General features: G+C 39.6%; 1 long non-coding RNA gene across 2 annotated transcripts; it reads left to right on the plus strand.

The window, feature by feature from the left end:
- The first annotated feature begins 1344 nt into the window (after positions 1 to 1344).
- Positions 1345 to 13400, plus strand: LOC110126894 (uncharacterized). 2 transcript variants are annotated; one of them, XR_011490894.1, is made up of 4 exons: positions 1345 to 1704; positions 5392 to 5545; positions 8676 to 8783; positions 12985 to 13400. It is a non-coding gene; the product is annotated as an uncharacterized lncRNA (long non-coding RNA). The 2 variants fall into 2 exon arrangements; XR_011490893.1 differs by lacking the exon at positions 1345 to 1704 and adding an exon at positions 5212 to 5311.
- The last annotated feature ends 2267 nt before the right edge of the window (positions 13401 to 15667 follow it).

Genomic DNA, 15667 nt, shown 5'->3' on the forward strand with positions numbered 1-15667 from the left:
CAGAGATTATGCACGTGAGGGCTGAAAAGAGCAGAAACTGATGTTCCTTCCTTGTATGTAGGAATCATTAACCTGAAAGTCAGCCTTGATTCTGATAGTGGAAAGGATGACAGAGGGTGCTAGTGGGAATTTTTTTTCTTTTTTCAGACCCATATTCTCTAAAGCTGTGATCTTCAGGCTGCAGGGACAACTGTATGACGCCCAGAAAGCCACATGCCACAGAAATGTCTGCTGGTGCAGGAAGACTTCCTGGTTAGGCCTGGGCAGTGGCGGTGTTGGCGTGAGTGACTAGCACTGTGTAAGTGAGTGTGAGAAAACTTCCTAGTATCCAAGTGACAGGGCAGAGTCAAAAATAAGTAGCTCAGGTGCCAACTCAAATCCTCAAAGGAAAAAAAAAAAGGAGTTATTTGGGTTCACAGAAGAGTTTGAATCTTGGGAGCCAAAAGTGAATTCAGTCTTGTCTTTTTATCTATACCTCAGGATGCTGTATTGGATGCTACTGTGCACCACCAACGTTTGCTTCTAGGACCAACTTACCTACTGATTGGAATTTTGGATGCTGACCGTTCACAGCTGCATCCTTTAGGCGTTGCCCCTGGCTCAAGAAAGCTGCCTCACCCACAATGCTGCCCTCTTCCTGGGCTGCAGCACACGTTCAGTGTCTGGGTCCTGCAGAATACAAAGGCTTGTCCTGCTTACTTCGTTTCAAGATATCTCTGAAGGGCCATTCCACCTTCACAGGTGGATTTGTGGAATCCACTGAGGCTGTACTTGTCACTCACAAATCACCTTCCCTTTTCACATGTCCTTGATTAGTGATAATCCTCATAACCAATGAAATATTTTGCTGCTAAAACTCAGTGTCAAGACACTTGACTACATGCTAGGAAAAGCAAAATTATGAACAGGTTTCTGACTTCAAAGATTTTAACTTACAGAAATGATAAATGACTACAAAGTATCTCACAAGGCTGTATGGCCTAAGTGTGAAGGTGCTGAGTCATTCAGTCATCAAACTTTAAACACCCGGAGGTACTTTGTACAGCCGCATGAAGGCCATTAAACAGTGGGCCCTGCCGCTAAGGATTTCAGTGGGTGCTGGGGAAGAAAGTTTATGTATTTATTGGCTGCACCGGATCTTTATTGCTGTGCGCGGACTTTCTCTAGTTGTGGGGAGCAGGGGCCACCCTCTAGTTGCTTCTCGTTGCACCGGCTTCTCTGTTGCAGGGCAGGCGCTTTAGGGCATGGGGCCTTCAGTAGCGCTGCACGTGTGCTCGGGAGCTGCGGCTCACGGGCTCCACAGCGCAGGCGTAGTTGTGGGGCGCTGGTTTAAGCCCTTCCGGTGGCGTGTAGGATCTTCCCCAAGCAGGGATGAAACCCCTGCATCGCAAGGCTGATGCTTAACCACTGGACCACCAGGCTGGTGCTTCCCTCCTACCCCCTCATGCCCTAGCCCTTTGTGAAATAATTTATTACCTTTTCTGATTCAACTCAAGTTCTTTTTCTGCAGTGAGGATGTACATAAACAAATCGAGCCTCCATGAGGAAGCTTACCAGAGAAACTACAGGGAGGCTCCATTGTTGAAGGAACAGCATAAAGGCAGGGAATGGAAGGGCGGTTCCTCACAATTACTTCAAATAGCAGCAAAAGAGGGTATTTAACAAGAAATGAGAGTCGAAAGTGAGAAGAAGCCTGAAGCAAAGGTAAGGAATTCTGGTTTTGTTTAGTGAGAAGTTTAAAGGTTGTTTCTAGTTTATCTCCTATACTTAAAACTGTATTGTCTAGTTCAGTCTCTGTTTCATGTCCTGCCTTGTTTGTTGACAGTATCATGATCGCATTCTAGACATCTTCATTTTATGACTCATCTTCATTCCACTTAATTTGTCTCCATCCTTGGCCATGTTTGTCATCTTGTTTTAAGAAATAATAAGCTGCTGTTGTTTTAAAGTACTTGGTTTTGGGGTGGTTTGTTACATCACAGTAGACAACTGATACATAATTTGGACTCTTGCCCAAAAGCTTCGCTCAGGGTGACCTTGAAAGACAGCAGTGAGAGACAGTAGCAGAGGATTGTGTGTGTGGGTGATTATCTGCTTTGTGTCAAAAGAGAAGTAGATTGTAAGATTACTCTTGGGCTCATTAGCATGGTTTGCCTAGTTGTTCAGGGGCTTGGAAGGATGAAGAGTGAGAAAAAGAGGTTTGAAAAAGAGGCATGTGAATTGACATATAAACATAGACATGAAGTGTGAATGTCTGTTTCACATCAAAGTGTCCACCAGAGGGACTTCCATGGGATCCAGTGGCTAAGACTCCATGCTCCCAATGCAAGGGGCCCAGGTTCAATCCCTGGTCAGGGAACTAGATCCCACCTGTCACAACTAAGAGTTTGAATGCAACCAATTAAATATCCCACGAGCTGCAACTAAGAGACCTGGAACAGCAAATTAATTAATTAATTAATATTTTTAATGCTGACAGAGAAAAACCACTGCAGAAGGGATACTAAATAACCATGCAGTAGAACTTAGCCAGTCTTTGTTGAAAGTCACTGCAGAGTTGCACAGAGGGTTTACACAGGAGAAGCTACAGAGACAGGCTACATAGCATGAGCCCAGCAACATGTACCACCACTCACCAGGGCAGACCAATCATTTAACCAGCCAGCAGCAAGACTAATCCTTCCCTCTAGTATGGCCCCATGCCTCAAGGGGACCAACTAGACAACGTTGGTTACACTGTGTCCGTGAAATTTTGAGAGAAAGTTTAGTTTGATGTTCTCTATGTGATTGCCTTTCCTGCTCATTAGGCCCATTGGCTGCACTGTTATCCAAGAGCAAACAAAATGTTTGATATACCAATATGTGATCCTGCATAAATTGCTTTGGACCAAGCAGTGCACTTTAAAGCAAATGAGGTGTGACAGCAGGCACCTAACCATGAGATCCACTGGTCTATCGCATTTTACCACTCTGATTCGGCCAGCCTGATAGAGTGATAGAATGGCTTTTTGAAGATATACACCAAAGGTGGGAAGTTGGAAATTATACTGTGCCAGAATGTGGTATATACCTTCATCCTCCAGAATAAACAGCACACCCTATATCACCAACTGTTATGTGATACTGTGTTCCCCAAGGGAAATACATGGGTCTGGGAACTATGGGTTACAAGAAGGGTCTGTGCTTAATTATCACTTCCAGTGACCCATTTGGGAAAATTGTTCTTCCCATCCCCACAGTGCTGTAAGGTTTTAATGGACTTAATTCCCAGGGGAATTCCTGGGAATTCCTCCACAGGAGTCCCATTAAACTTCAGCTATGACTGTCACATGGTTACTTTTGGTTCTTTGTGCCAGTAAGCAAAATAGGGATCGACAGTTCTGGCAGGGGTACCTGACTTTGACAAAGAGTCAGACACAACTGGGCACCTGAACAGCAACAATAATTAGAAGGCAGGACTGCTGTCACATATTACATAATGTCGTCATTTAGTTGCTCAGTCGTGTCCAACTCTTGCAACACCATGGACTGTAGCCTGCCATGTGCCTCTGTCCATGGGATTTCCCAGGCAAGAATACTGGAGCGTGTGGCTATTTCCTTCTCCAGGGGATCTTCCCAACCCAGGGATCAAACCCATACCTCCTGCATTGCAGGCAGATTCTTTACCATCTGATCCACCAGGGAAGCCCTAAATTACATAGTAGGATCAGGGAAAAGTATATTTGGCACCCAAGTGATCTGCTTAGGAAAGGAGGTGAAGGGAAGTGGGCTCTTGGTATTTCTCTAACCAATTTTAATGGTAAATGTGCTTGTGCAGAAGCCGTATCCTGAAAAGGGCACAGCAACTATGAGCCCAGATCCCCCTCAGAAATGGGGACTGGGGGGTCTGGACTGGGTCATCCCACCAGGTAAGTGCTGGAGACCAGCTGACTGCCCAGTGGCAGTCAAGGGTGGGTGGATTCTAGTATATGAGGTTAAGAGATGAGGGAGACTATAAATATCAGGTATGGTCTTGAATATAGTTGTAGGGCTGAGGGCAGGGGAAGAGGGAGAAAGGGAGAAGAAGGCTGACACTGTAGCCTGTCCCACTAAACTTCTAAAAGTTTTCCCTGGAAAGGAGGTGAATGGTATTCCTGGAGAAGTTGTTCCCTTGTTGAGGGAATATACGACATGAAGCAAGTAGAACTAAATGACATGGGAAGGATTGTAGTGGATGCGTTTGGACACCTAGATGCCCTTTCCTGGTTAAGGCTTCATGATCCCCTATGCTGTTGGCTGCTGGTTATTTACAGGTGCCTCCAGCTCTGGGAATTGCCCTCAGCTGAAGGAAACTGCCTTGCTCAAGTCTCTGTTCCCCAGTTCCTGGGGGCAGCCATATACGATGATTGATTGTTGTGGGGCCACATTCCTTAATGTGGGACATTCTAATTCCATTGTAGGATCATCTTAGCCTTGAGGGATCTCTGTGGCAGTGGCTGAGGCTGCTGTTTCAACCATTTCAAATCCTACCTCTGCACAATTCACTTCCCTGGCAAAGAGCACTTCTGTTTTCAAGAGCACTGCTGCTAAACCTCCTGCATGCAAATTCTGGGGGAATTTTCCTTAGGAGAGTACTGTGTATTTATAAACCTAACTTCCTAAGAAAGGCAGGTTCTGATACCTCCTTTATTCTGATAACCTCCCTAAGGGGTTTTATGTATCGAGCGCTGAGGGCAGGAGATCCTTATATTCTACACAAAATAAGAATTCAAAATTCACAGAAAGCAGTTTCATAGAGAGGGAACAAAGACTGCGTGAGAAAGTAAACGAAAGGTGAGGAGACCCGGTAAACATGGGAGGAGCAGATTTCTTGTTGAAACTGGTGAAGAGAAGTTTTGTTTTGTGAAGGAAAGATTGAGTTTTGCATCCAGGTGGACAAGGAGGAAAGAGTGTAGTGTCTGTGGTCCCTCCTTGGGATTTCTACAGGTCTTTGAAACTGGAAGACTTCCCTGGTGGCTCAGAGGGTAAAGTGTCTGCCTGCAATGCGGGAGACCGGGGTTCAACCCCTGGGCCAGGAAGATCCCCTGGAGAAGGCAATGGCAACCCACTCCAGTACTCTTGCCTAGAAAATTCCATGGATGGAGGAGCCTGGTTGGCTACAGTCCATGGGGTTGCTAAGAGTCGGACACAACTGAGCAACTTCACTTTCTTTGGAACTTTGAGGGGCAGAAAAGTCCATGGCACATATCAGATTATAAAATAATACACTAGGTGTATCAAGTTGTATTCTTTAGAGTTGAATTTTTTTTCACCCTAGTATCTCTTCCTAAATGTATGCAAAAAATCATTTGATGCTATTATTATTGTGATTTATCAGCATTGGGGTCATATTGACTTTGCTTTCTCTCACAGGGTACATCTAATATGTCTAGAAGTCTCAGTGACTCTACCTTCAAAATATATACAAAATTCAGGAAGTTCCTCAGACAAAAAAGAATTATGAGACCAACCATAAACCTGTATCTACATCAAGAAGTGAAGAGTATGGGAAATGGACTAAGGCAAGGTAGTATAAAGTTTTTCTCATATTAATTCCTCTAAGAGATAACTGTCTGTTTTTTAACGGGGTATAGTTGCTTTACAATGCTGTGTTAGTTTCTACTATACAATAACACGAATCAGATATATGTATGCGTATATCCCCTCCTTGTTTCTTGAGTTAGGATTGTATTGCTGTCAATTTCCCTCTTAGAACTGCTTTTGTTGCCTCCCATAGGCTTTGGGTCACTGTGTTTTCATTGTCATTTATTTCTGTGTATTTTTTTTTCCCTCTTTGATTTCTTCAGTGATCTCTTGGTTATTTAGTAGTGTATTGTTTGTTTGTAATTTTTTACAGTTTTTTTTTCTGTAATTGATTTCTAATCTCATAGTGTTGTGGTTGGAAAAGATGCTTGATTCAATTTCAGATTTCTTAAATTTGCCAAGGCTTGATTTGTGACTCAAGATGTGATCCGTCCTGGAGAATGTTCTTGTGCACTTGAAAAGTGTATTCTGCTGTTTTCAGATGGAATGTCCTATAAATGTCAATTAAGTCTATCTGGTTCATTGTGTCATGTTAAAGCTTATGTTTCTTAATTTTTTCTCTAGATGATGTGTCCATTGGTATAAGTAGGGTATTAAAGTCCCTCACTATTATTGTGTTGCTGTTGATTTCTGCTTTCATGGCTATCAGCACTTGTTCTATGTATTGAGGTGCTGCTGTGTTGGTTACATAGATATTTTAAATTGTTATATCTTCTTCATGGGTTGATCCCTTGATCATTATGTAGTGTCTCTTCCTTGTCTCTTGTAATAGTCTTTATTCTAAGGTCTATTTTTATCTGATACGAGTATTGCTACTCTAGCTTTCTTTTGATTTCCATTTGCAAGGAATATCTTTTTCCATCCCCTCACTTTCAGTCTGTGTGTGTCCCAAGGTCTGGGTGGCTCTCTTGTAGGCAACATATATTCGGGTCTTGTTTTTGTATCCTTTCTGTGTCTTTTGGCTTCCATTAGCTCTCTGACCTCATCTCTTGGTTCTAACCCCTCAGTCATTCCATTCAGCCACACAGTCTCCTTCCTTGCTTCAAGCTTATCAAACACATTCCCACTTTGTGCCTATTCACTGACTGACCCTCTGTCCAGAACAGTCTTTCCTCTGAAAGTCACTTGGTTAACTCCTTCGCCTCCTTTAAAGCTTTGCTTCAATATGCTTTTCTCAGTGAGGGCTATCCTGACCATCCCCTTTAAAATAACCACTTGCCTCTATCATTCCCATACCTGCAAACTTGCTGTATTTTTTCAATATAGCATTTATTACTTTCTATTAGATCATGTTTATCATGTGTCCTCCCACAGAATATAGGCTCCTGGGAGATAGTGATTTTTGTTTCATCCTGGTGTTCTGTGTTTTGTTTTGTTTTTCCTAGTATATCACAAACACCCAAAACAGGACATAATGCGCCAGTCACTAAATATGTATTCACGGTATTGAGGGAAGGAGATGTGGGGTGGGGGGAGATGAACACAGTGAGGTGGGAAGGGGAGGGGAGAAGATCAAAGAGAAGAAAAACTTTTGCAATATAATTTTGCTAACATTTAATGATAGATACTGTATTTGAAGTTTTGTTGCAGTGGACACCATATTTCTTATTATAGAATATAGGATTACTTAAAAAAATTCAGTACCCCCTTTTTCTTTTAATATTTGTTTATGTATGTGATGGAAGTTTCTGTTGCAATTTTCATATTTCTTCCTAATTTTCCATAGTATTTCATAAATTTTCTGACCTAAGTCCAGCATTTATATATGGGGATGGGGTTTGCCCCATGTATGTCTCCATGTTCTAGAAGTTACCTGTCAATGTACAGATGCATATTTAGTCTCAGGAAGGGATCTATATTGTGAAAGGGGTTTGTGTCTCAAAGTTTAAAATGTTCATTAGCTCTTCATAAGACAATTTAGAGATTAAGATGGTGAGCCCTAGAATCGGACTGTTTGTGACTCCTGGTTCTGCCTTTTACTAGCTGTGTAGTTTTGAGCATGTGATTTAGCATTCTGAGCCTTTGTTCCCTTTAGAAAATGGGTTGCTAAAACTAACCTTGTTGGTTCTTTGTAAGTACAAAAGAGATGATACATGTACAAGGCATGGCAGAGTAATAAAGTGACAGTTATTACAATGATTAATATTTATAAAACCCCATTTAAAATTGATTATTTAAAACTCAAAATGGCATTTCTTTTTAAAATGTTATCTATACTGGATGAATTAATTCCCAGACTATATTAGAAAATAGATAGAAAGTTAATATAAATTACATTCTACACCTAGATTGACTATATAAAATTGTTTTCATAAAAAAGAATTGATCTCCATAGAGGTTGGGGAAGTATCTCTTTTCATTTACTTACTCATTCACTGAACTTACTCATTCATGGTTTTCCATCACCTTCTTTTTGCCAGGTACTAGGTGTGTATAGGGGGCTTCCAGATGGTGCTAGTAGTAAAGAACCCACCTGCTAAAGCAGGCAGACGTAAAAGACGCAGGTTGGATTCCTGCATAAGGAAGATCCGCTGGAGGAGGAAATGGCAACCCACTGCAGTGTTCTTGCCTGGAGAATCCCAAAACAGGGGGGCCTGGCAGGGTTCAGTCCACAGGGCACAAAGAGTCGAACATGACTAAAGCAACTTAACATGTATGCACTATGGAATCTAGGTTCTGAAGTTCATGGTTCTTCTTAGATTTTAATTGGAGCTACACTTTGTTCTTGAAACTCCTCCAGAGTTTTCCATTTCTTAAGATTCCATTTCTTAAGGTTTGCCCACAAATTGGTTTAGTTATTAAACCTAGCAAAAATGATTGACTTTGAGACAAGATTAGGTTTTGATTTCCTTATGAGGGCCAAATTGGCAGTTTTTCATTGGCTTCACTTTCCAGACAATAATAAACTAGCATACCATTTAAGTCTGCCTCAAAAATGGAATGCCATATACAAGTATGTGTTTATCAGTGTGGGAAGGGATTTTGCTTATTCTTATAGTCTCAATCCAGCTGAAACTGTATTAGAATGCTGTTGGGATGCCCATCAGCATTTCATAATCTCTCAGCCACCTCATGTTTTTCTGTCTAAAGCATAGCATGCTTTCTTCTTTCAGATTTTGAAAATTTAATTCTGAATCACTTCATTGGCTCCATGAAGAAGTTGAACAAAGCTGTATTCAGCTTTTCATTATCTTTCAATTAATTATGATCCTCCAAACACGGTAAGCGTGAGAATTTAAACTGTCAAATTTGCCTTCTGGGATGCTTTTCTTTCACAAATTAGTGTTTCTCTGAAGCATCCCATAAAAATAATGATACTGACATTCTCAACAAACAAAGCAGCTGCTGTTCTTTCAACAGTTCTCTTTGAGCTAGGAGATATAATTTTACATCCATAATTACATCACAGGCTGTATTTAAAAAAATATTTAAAAACTGGCATCTGTGTCCTGCAGATGATGAAACTTAGGCGCCCTTGTTGAAGTGTATATACTTTGCCAGTGATTTTTTTATTTTTTTAATTCACAGAAGCTTGGTTGGCCAGATGTAAATAATGAATTTTTAGGCAGCTACTAATTTTTTGTCTTTCAAAGCAGTTCTTTGGCAATGGAAGCCATAACCCCCTGTGCTGCTTGTCCATTCTCTTATTATCTGCTGCCACAGCTGTCATTGATAACGTGTGAACAGAGCTTCATCTCCATATAACAGCTGGAAAATCGACAGTATTCACTCACTAGATTTTTTTGTCTGTGTATACAAAGCTCTATGCTGTGTATTACACAGGTAGAAAATATAGACATGGCATCTATTCTCAAGGAGTTTGTAAGCAAATAAGGGAGAAGAGACATTGATATGAATATCTACGTCGTTAAGGAAGAAATGTCCCCTTAAAGATCCATTTTATTTTAACATAGAAAACGGAAGTACAATCCAAGGTAATGTTTAAGAGGCTCACATAAGAAGAATCCTTGATCTTTTTTGCTACTATTTTATTTCATTTAGTCCTGTTCCCATTTCCTGCACTCCTCCTCCCTCTCCTGCATCTCCCACGAATAAATGTAGGCACCAAGCCTCAAGATTTACTTTTCTCGTGGAATATGCTTCACATAGGTGCCTTGTCTGAGGCTCTTTCTGCGTTTATCATAAAATAAGTTATCCAGCTCAAATATAGAGTATATGCCTTATTCTTCTCAAAGTGTCATGTATGCTTGATCTCATTTAGTATTAACAGCAGGACATCAGTAGAGATTGATGTATTTACTAAAAGAGGCAACTGAGACACACATAGACTCTTATCTAGTATTTCACATATAGCCATTACTTTTGAGGCTGACATTAGAATATGGTTTCTGGAAGCTCTGCCCAAAGGAATTCTTTATTAGATTTTGATGTAGTTTACAATGTTAATTAGCAATCTGTAGTAATCTAGGATAGCTAACCTTACCACAGAAGGCCCCTCCACCATACCAGAGACCAACAAGTTTAGGGATACAAGGTATCAGGATATGTCCACTCCGTGTGACCCAGTTATTCAGGGTGAGTAAGTAGTGGTTGGATGCCCTCAGGACCCTGTTCCCAGCCATGAGCTAGGAGCACAGAACTGATATTGGAGAAGCCAATAGTGTATACAGTTTGTCCTTTTATCTAGGTTCCACTTCTTCTTTCCCTATGTCTTTTTTTTTTTTGGTCTCACAGATTATGTCACTTTCCCCAAGTAGTTAACTGACAATGTACACTTTGGCTTCCAATTCTGAGCCTCACTTCCACTTCAGATATCATCTTTCTTTTCTGTTTTCCCATGCTCAGACAGTCCATTATTCCCTCCTGATGCTTCACCACACTGCAGGCCCTTAGAAAAACAAGCTGGGTCAGTGCTGACAGAGAAAGAATATTAAATGCTACAGCACAAGCTGCTCTTTCAGACTTTGTTTACTTTTCACATCCTGTGTTCACCTCTGACTGTGAAGGGCAACCATGTCATCAACCAAAAATAATAATTGTCAAGCTCTAGGCATGTTCCAGGAACTGTCTAATACATCATCTCTTTAATGTCTGGAGAAAATACCTACTAAATCATTGGGACATCCTTCTCCCTTGATGTGTTTCTCCAATCTGTGTAGCTTTATACTTTTCAATAGAGAAATCTCTACTTAAGATAATAAAATGGAAAAGATAAATTTCAAACAACCTTGCATATTCATAAAATGTAAGTATTCATAAAACAGCCAAGATATTAGATGTTAATACCTTTCATGGATTCATACAATGAAATTTTCTTCAAAGCACCCTAAAGAACAATAGTGAACAAGATCCTAAATTCTCAACTAAGCATTAAATGAATACACATATTCAAAGCAAGAGTAGGTAAAAGGGTGTTTTCATAAAATTCCAAGTCCCAGTCAATTATATTAATACCAAAGCTTTCACAGTAAAGGAGTTCTTATTCAACATAAGTTTTCATTAAAAAAAAAAAAAACCCGGATAACAAATAAAACAAGCAATAACATCATGCCTTATTTACCTCCAAAGTTATAGTTGTAGATGACTCCCTATAAGCCAGTAAGTTATTTCCAAGTCGTTTGTTCTTGTAGATGTCACTACAGCAGATGAGTCTTCATTACACTGAATCCAGCGGTAATCCAAAATTCTACATTAAACAGCAAAACAAAAAGTCAAAGTTGAGAGGAGCAGCTTTGGTTCTTAAACTTTTTCAGTTTGTGCTGAGGCTAATTTTTTTAAAATTAAGAGTAGATTCATCTACATGGCAGTGTTGGCAGTAAATTCTCAGAGAAAAAGATAAAAATTCCTTGAATCCTTTAGTTTTTATTCTTTTGAAATATTCCCTCTAACCAATTGAGTTATTCCATATTGAACAATCTGGTTCTTTTGTAACATAAATGACATTGGCATTTATCTGTGAAATGTTTCCAAGAATAGAGTTGGCCTTTCCTCCGTAAAGTAGTTATCTCTTCAGGATTCCAGTAGGCCAAACTCAAGATTTCCCACATCCCTAAATGCCAGTCTGTTACCACCTCTTAGATATAGCTTGCTAAACTTTCTGCCAAGATTCGCTCAGGAAGTTTGAGAAGAGATAAAAACTTTGAGAAGGGCAAAAGACAAAGAAAAAGTCACTGAAAACACAAATGTTTCAGCCACTCCTTTTCAGTTATAACAAATGTGCTGATGTTATTCCCATTATCAGTGTTTCCTTTGGTTCCAATTTAATACTATGATGATCCACAGGGCAAGAACAGTGTTGATGGGTTTCTATTAATTCAGTCCTCAGTGCTGTGCTAACATTGGCACTTAATATATACTTTTAGATAATACCCACTATAATTGAATGGAGTCAAACACATTATAAATTAGAAGGGAAATAAGCAAATTCCATTTAATTTGCTTTTCCAAATGCAGGAACTGAATTAGAGTCTGTATGAGTCATGACTGGTCATGGACTCCAAGTCTCCCTTCTAAGATGTCCCCAGCTCAGAACCACTTTGTGCTGAAAATATGTTTGCCTGATCTTTTCAGAACTGCTTCCGCACACGCCTCTGTCAGTGGAGTGTGCTGCCGGTACACTGCTGTTTCCTGCCGTGACCACTCTCGTTGCTCTTCACTCTCTTTCTTCTCTTTAATTCATCCTTGCCATCTCTAGAGAACGCAGTTAATAACCTTAAAGTATTTAATGTGTCCCACCTTTGAGCACTAACAGTCTTGTCTATACGACATAATATAGTAATTGTATACAATGTTCTACTTCACTTGTGTGGACTTAATCTCCCTTTTAGATAAAAAGTGTTTTAAGGCAGAGTCTACATCTTATTGTCTTTATTATCCCCTCAGTGCTTGTCCCTGGAGAAGGCAATGGCACCCCACTCCAGTTCTCTTGCCTGGAAAATCCCATGGACAGAGGAGCCTCGTAGGCTGCAGTCCATGGGGTTGTGAAGAGTCGGACACGACTGAAGCCACTTAGCAGCAGCAGCAGCGGTGCTTGTCCCAGTGATAGACACGTAGGAAAACAAATACATCTCCCAAGTTCCCATACCCTGCAGCGCTCTGGACCTCCCTAGCATGATGCCGTCCTGTGCTTGGATGCTCTAGACAGTTCATCTCTGATATGCTCTTCCTTGCTACATAGCAAAACACCCTGTCCTCAGAACCCAAGTTGATACCATAATTATGGGGTTTTACCAACCAAAGACAAGGCCCTGCCTCTCTAAACTGTGCTGAACAAGGATCATGGCAAATCAATGTTCAGAAGATCTGGAGACATACAGAGGTTTTGAAATCCCTAAAATTACATAAATGTTAACTAAAGTTACATAAAGGAGGTAGCCAAATATTCCAGCTGGGCATCTGGCTAGAATTAGTCCCCACTTTGAGCATTCAGCATGTTGTTTATACTAGTTCCTTTTGCTTCAGGGGGAGCTGTTATAGCAAGTGCTGATCAGAATATAGAAGATCATGCTGCTTTTCAGAAGTATAAAGTGCTCTGCAGAAAACAGAACAGGTGAAATATTATTATTATTTATTTTTTTAATGGAACTGCTATGTTTGACTGACTTAAGGATAAAGAACAGAACTCAGGAAATAATGAAGAAGACACCACATAGGGGGAAAAAGTGTTTTAAAGAGCTCATGAATTGAGTGAATCAGAAAGAGAAGTAACTAAAAATGAATTGACAATGCTGGAGAAAATTTGAATTTTTTTGGAAGCATTGTAATTCAAACATTAGTCGAACTACACACTGATCTTAACCTTTTCACAACTGGAAATGATGTTCAGATGTGTGAGCAGTGAAGCGGGGAGAGAGGGAAATAAAGAACTTTGTAAAAGATGATTTTCTTATGTAGTATTTGATTTATGGTAAAATTATAATCTTCAAGGATCTCTGGAAGAAGACTGGTTGATTTATAAAATTGTATTTATTTTAATATTGAATTAGAGAATTGTATTTATTCAAAAGCTTCACATTGCATCCAAGAGCATAGTTAGGACCAGGCTGTCCATGAATAGCTTTTTAAAGGAGTAGGATTGATTTGTGATTTGCAATTATTGGTCTATCATGAACACTATTGAACTGTTTCATTGTTGGAGTAAAAAGTCTAGTTTCTTTATTTTAGTGTTTCATCTTACCACATTCATATCCTTAGTAAATCCAGCTATAGATTTATGGCAATAGAACTAGAATTTAATGAAGCAAGGTTTCCTGGTCATCAGACTTTGGTTCACTTGAGTCTATTAGATCTTGAATCTGTTAATTTAGTGTGTGTAAACTTGGATAACTTCTCAATGCATCATTTTCTCATCAATAAACTGAGTTGCTAATAATTTGTACCACACAGGATTATTGTAAAGATTAAGTAAATGATAACATGCAAAACAGTAAGTGTGAGTCAGCTTAAAAGCAGGTATTTGATTAATATTAGTTGCTTTTATTCCTGTGGTAGCACAGGTACCAAATCTTAAACTATGCTTATAGAAAATGTCTTAGGGAAATGTTTCAAAATCCGACAATCAGCACTAGAGAACCATTGTTCCCAAGATTCTGTGACATATACATTATAGAAATTTACTTTGAGCTTTTTTAAAAAAAAAAGTAGTGGATTTCCAGGAATAAAAGTAGACATACTACAATGTTGATCATTATTGGGTAGTTTTCAAACTTTATAATGTTTTGCTCATAATGTATTTCTGAGCAAATTATTTTTTTCTGTGTGTTAGAGCTTGCCATGATTTAGGCCACTCTTCTCAAATAACACTTTAATGTTGTATATAGGGATCTGGAACCACCAGCTTTATTGCCTTTCTCACAATACTTTTAGTGTATTCACCAAACAAGTTGGTATAAAATTCCAGTTATTTCTCTTAGATTATATTATTTTTTAACATTATTTGTAAGTTAAATATGCAAAAAATATTTAATATTGGTAGAACGGAGAGGCGAAAAGAACATTAGACTGAGTTTTCATAGCTCTAGATTCTAGTCCTGACCTTTTGCCACTAATAAACCACATGCATTTGGGACTTCCCTGGTGGCCCAGTGGTTAAGACTGCATGCTCCCAGTGCAGGAAGCAGGAGTTTGATCCCTGGCTGGAAAACAGATCCTGTGTGCCACATGGCTTGGCTAAAAAAGAGAGGAAAAAAAACAACACATACATTTGGCAAATATATTTATAAAATAACATTAACAACCAACATTTACTCAGTTTTTAGTCTTTATGTGCCAGATACTCTATTAAGCTCTTTGCTTTATTCACTTATACAATTTCTTTACAACTTCTTACTGTTATTAAGAAGAGTCTGAGGTTTTACCCTACTTAGAAGTTAATGAATGTGCCTGCCACAATTGCATCGTTGTTTGTGAAAGATGAGACTCCTTGGTCAGAGACCAAGGTCCTTCTTTGGAGTTCTTTGAAGGCCAGGTAATGCCAGCACATGCCATAGTTGTGTTAAAGGAGAGGAATCTTGAGATTAGGAAACCCAAATCTTTATCCTGAAGAGTAAGTATAACTCACTATTGCTCCACAGGTAGACATTAGCTTTATTTGCTGGACAGTAAGCAAACCTGTTCATTGCTCTGGAGGCAGAGGCTATCTCTGTCTTTCAAGGCTGTTATCCACATAGACAAACTTGGAAAAAGTATTCAGAACAAAAGTAGTCAGCATTTCTGCCTGAAACAACAGGCAGAAACATGAGAAACCTATGGAGAATTGTCTACCAACACCCATGATATACTATAGATATATAGTAGATACTATAATTAAGAAGCTAAGGAAGTGAGAGGCTAAGTAAATTTCCCCAAGACTTGTGCAGAACTGGATTCAAACCCAGTCAATTCCAAGAGCCTGGGATCTTCACCAGTATAATCAATTGTCTCTTGAATGTAAACACTTATTTAAATAAATAGCAAAATGCAAGTGTAAGTTCTTAGTGCCCTCATCCTGCGCTTCACTTTACTCATCTCTAAATTGGGCAAAGGGTGGTGGAGAGAGGGCTTGGATTAGAGGCTCTCTCTGAGAGACTTTTAGATTTACTATGTCATGATTCTAACATTTCTCTCCTAAAACGAAAAGACAGCATGTGTAAGTGGATGTGATACA

This window comes from Odocoileus virginianus, chromosome 13, assembly GCF_023699985.2.
Source record: "Odocoileus virginianus isolate 20LAN1187 ecotype Illinois chromosome 13, Ovbor_1.2, whole genome shotgun sequence".
Taxonomy (NCBI): domain Eukaryota; kingdom Metazoa; phylum Chordata; class Mammalia; order Artiodactyla; family Cervidae; genus Odocoileus; species Odocoileus virginianus.